The 4,723-nt window shown below is 36.1% G+C and overlaps 1 long non-coding RNA gene across 2 annotated transcripts; it reads right to left on the minus strand.

Annotated features, from left to right (window-relative positions):
- Window positions 1–1,648: 1,648 nt before the first annotated feature.
- Window positions 1,649–3,987, minus strand: LOC126976290 (uncharacterized). Of its 2 annotated transcripts, XR_007731880.1 has the most exons (3): window positions 3,352–3,987; window positions 2,665–3,277; window positions 1,649–2,424 (listed from the first exon to the last, which is right to left on the minus strand). It is a non-coding gene; the product is annotated as an uncharacterized LOC126976290 (long non-coding RNA). The 2 variants fall into 2 exon arrangements; XR_007731879.1 differs by having other exon boundaries at window positions 2,665–3,987.
- Between the last annotated feature and the right edge of the window lie 736 nt (window positions 3,988–4,723).

Here is a 4,723-nt window from a genome sequence, read left to right on the forward strand (position 1 = left end):
CGAGAAATTCGGACACGATATCCATATTGCTGAATACATATTTTTGTGCGGCGGCCATCTTGGATTTGAAAAATTATCACAAAATTGTTCTCAGCACCCTCGAGAACCTGGGTTACGATACCCATAATGTAGTTATCATACTTTTGAGCGGCGGCCATCTTGGATTTGAAAACTGACCACAAAATCTTTCTCTGCACCCTCGAGAACCTCGGGTACGATATCCATATTGCTGAAATCATAATTTTGTGCGGCGGCCATCTTGGATTTGAAAAATGATCACAAAATTGTTCTCAGCACCCTCGAGAACCTCTGATATGTTACCCATATTGTAGTTATCATACTTTTGAGCGGCGGCCATCTTGGATTTGAAAAATGATCACAAAATTGTTCTCAGCACCCTCGAGAACCTCTGATATGATACCCATAATGTAGTTATCATACTTTTGAGCGGCGGCCATCTTGAATTTGAAAAATGATCACAAAATCGTTCTCTGCACCCTCGAGAACCTCGGGTACGATATCCATACTGCTGAAATCATAATTTTGTGCGGCGGCCATCTTGGATTTGAAAAATGATCACAAAATTGTTCTCAGCACCCTCGAGAACCTGGGTTACGATGCCCATAATATAGTTATCATACTTTTGAGCGGCGGCCATCTTGGATTTGAAAACTGACCACAAAATCTTTCTCTGCACCTTCGAGAATCTCGGGTACGATATCCATATTGCTGAAATCATAATTTTGTGCGGCGGCCATCTTGGATTTGAAAAATAATCACCAAATTTTCTTTCTCTCAGTTTGGGTTATTGCATGCTTATATTACTATATATGTCATTAACAAAAAACAAAAATGATTCACAAATCTCTTAAAGTTGGGTTGTATAATGCAGGATCTCTAGGCACAAATCATGATAACATAGTTGCTAAAGTCAATATGCTTGACCTGGATATACTTGCTGTGAATGAGACATGGTTAAGATCAGGGGAAAAACTCCGAGCCCCACATATCATGGGATACAAACTGTGCCACAAGCCACGAATTCAAGATATACGTTCACGTGGTGGAGGAGTTGGATTTTATATTCGTAATGGTATAGTTACAAGCACCCTATCACCATCCATTGGTCCACTTCATAGAGCTGTTGAGCATATGTGGCTCAAGATATCTATAAACGGCAAGAAATTAGTAATTGGCACAGCGTATCGACCCCCATGGCAGGATATAGACACATTTTTTGACGCTCTTACAGATGTAATTAATGCAATACCCAGTCATGACTATTTAATCTTGACTGGTGATTTTAATATAAATCTTCTTTGTCCTGAACAATCAAACTCATAGAAACTAATTACTTTTCTAAGGTGCCTAGGCTTAAATCAATTGATTACATCACCAACTCCCTTCACAGAAACTGCACAAACTTTGATAGACACTATTAGTTCTAATCTCACAGCAAAAAATATATTTATTGAACATGTTGCTTCATTGTATGGTCATTGTTTGGTTAGATGCGAATTAAATATTAAAAAAGAGAAGACTGAACCTTATACTATTACATATAGACCTATTAAATTCATTAACATAGACAGCTTTAACACTGACTTACAGGCTATAAACTGGGATAACATATTAACACTACATGATGTCAATGAAATGGTAGGTAATTTTAATTCACAAATCCTTGCACTTTTTAATCTACATGCACCAATAAGAACAGCTAGAATTAAAAAGAAATCCCACCCTTGGGTCACAGACTCTATTAAATTAATGATGAGACTGCGTGACAGAGCACTAGCGGAGTATCACAGAACAAAACTTGACAGTAAAAAAGAATATTATAAAAGTTTAAAAACATTAGTAAACAAGGCGCTATACAATGAAAAAGTAGCATATTTTAAATTAAATATAAATAGTAAACTCAAACAACCTAAGCAATTATGGAAAAATATAAAAAAAATAATTTTACCTAAAATTGGAAGTGAACTCCCTTTGCACTTTAATGACCCTAATATGATTAACAGGCACTTCTTGAAGACACCATCAGTTCCTAACACACAGCTTTCTTACATTACCTTTTTTGAATACCATAAATTTAATGATGCTATATTTCACCTTGAGACAATATCCACAGACTCTTTGATAAGAATTATAAAATCATTGAAATCCAAAGCTGTAGGATGTGATGGTATCAGCTTAGATATGGTTTTATTGTCTTTACCTAATTCTTTAGACACAATTAAATGTATTATAAATACATCTATAACTACTGGTGTTTATCCTGATTGCTGGAAGCAAGCTGTAGTGAGGCCTCTGTCTAAAGTTCCTAACCCTGCTGAGGTTAAGGATCTCAGACCTATAAGTATCTTGCCATGTCTCTCAAAGGTACTGGAGAAAGTAGTATGCGAGCAGGTTACAGGTTACCTGGAGAAAAATTATATGTTACCAGAGACACAATCAGGTTTTAGGAAATGCCGGAGTACAGTGACCGCATTGCTTGATGTCACTGACAACATACTTAGTTTGCAAGACAGTGGTCATTGTACTCTTCTTGTTCTTTTGGATTTTTCTAGGGCATTTGAAACAATAAATATCGATATAATGCTATCAAAATTAAATTATTATGGATTTGATTTTGCTGCATTAAAATGGTTCAATAGCTACCTATGTGAGCGTCACCAATGTGTACAGCTGTCCCACAACAGTTCTTCCTCCTTGACATCTGACACTTCACCGGTTGTAGAAGGAGTACCGCAAGGTTCTATTTTGGGCCCCATATTATTTATTTTATACACAGCAGACATCAAAAGCCATATCAGACATTGCAAATACCACTTTTATGCTGATGACACCCAAATATATATATCTTGTAAGCCAAGTGAAATAGATAATGCGGTCCAGTTGCTTAATGATGACCTTAATAGTATTATGTTGTGGGCCCAGAAAAACAGTCTATGTCTTAATCCGGTGAAATCAAAATACATAATTTGTGGCACCAACAAACAGCTGGGCAGTTTAAAGTCTTCACATGACATTATCTTGATGGGTGAACCCATTGAACGTACATATGTAGCACGTAATCTTGGTCTTCTTCTCGACAGCAAACTGAGATTCCATGATCACATCACTAGCCTAGTCAGTAACTCTTTTTACAGGCTGAAAGTATTATATAGGATGAGACCTTATCTGTCAAAGGAGATGCGTATCCGTCTTGTTGAAAGTCTAGTTCTCTCAAAGCTGAATTATACAGATGTTGTCTTTGGCCCACGTTTAGTTTCTGTAACTAAAAAATTGATTCAGAGAGTTCAGAATGCATGTGCCCGTTTTTGTTTCAATATAAAACATAGAGACCATGTCACCCCTTTCTTGAATAAGCATTCAATGTTAAAAATGAAACATCGGCGAAAACTTCATTTAGCTTGTATCCTTTTTGGTGTATTGAAGTTCGAAAAGCCAAAATACCTTTATGACAAACTATCTAGAACGGCTAGTCTTAGGTCGTGTGGGTCACGGCATTGTTCTGTTCAGATGGTTATTGAGAAGCATCGATCGGCGTCATTTAGAGGGAGCTTTCGTTACTCGGCATCCAAATGTTGGAATAACATCCCACCGCCTATTAGAAATTTAAAAAGTCTATCCTTATTTAAAACGAAATTAAGACAATTTCTTTTACAGGAGCAAAGAGCACAAGAGAACTTGGCTCAAGATATGAGTGTAATATAGGTTAGATTCAGATTGCTCTTGTCTCTTTAGTACTATAGGATCTTCCCTCTTAAATTAATAAGTGATTCGATTGGCAACCGAACTAATTATCTATTTTCGTTCTCTAATCATAGTTCATTTTAATAATATATTTATCTAGTAGGTACTTATTCTTTGTATGGTGCTAGTATTTTTATTATCATTTTGGTTTTGATTGTATTACACTGCAAAATAATGTCGTAGGTATTTTTTAGTTCAAAATAATTGTAAGCCTAATGCACAATATAAAATGAATACCATATTAGTTGACAATAATTGTTTGTTGATATAATGTGGCTCTTGAAGTCCTGCAATTATTTTGACAGTTGACAGTGTCATCTGTCACCTAGACAGTTGGTTGACGCTTGAAGACCACAGAGCAAGCAACCATCGGTTCGATACTGGTTACACCGAGAAAGTCGCAAATGAAAACGTGTAATTCACAACAAAATTAAAAATTATAAAAATCATAGCGTACATTCGTATTGGGACAGCTTCAAGGTCACAGAATGGCTCAAGCGGAAGATCGGCGCTGGACATACATGATGTGTGTCAGCATATGCCGAGCTTGTGCCTATTTGCAGCTGATGTTTTTTATTTCTATTATGTTTAAGTTTCATTTTAATTTTAAGCTGTAATATATTTTGTTTTGGTAAGTTTACTTTTGTTAATTACACATTTTTTAGCTGCAAATAAAATATTTTATTATTATTATTATTATTATAAATCGTTCTCTGCACCGTCGAGAACCTCGGGTACGATATCCATATTGCTAAAATCATAATTTTGTGCGGCGGCCATCTTGGATTTGAAAAATGATCACAAAATTGTTCTCAGCACCCTCGAGAACCTGGGTTACGATACCCATAATATAGTTATCATACTTTTGAGCGGCGGCCATCTTGGATTTAAAAACTGACCACAAAATCTTTCTCTGCACCCTCGAGAACCTCGGGTACAATATCCATACTGCTGAAATCAT

Source organism: Leptidea sinapis, chromosome 40 (assembly GCF_905404315.1).
Source record: "Leptidea sinapis chromosome 40, ilLepSina1.1, whole genome shotgun sequence".
Lineage (NCBI taxonomy): Eukaryota > Metazoa > Arthropoda > Insecta > Lepidoptera > Pieridae > Leptidea > Leptidea sinapis.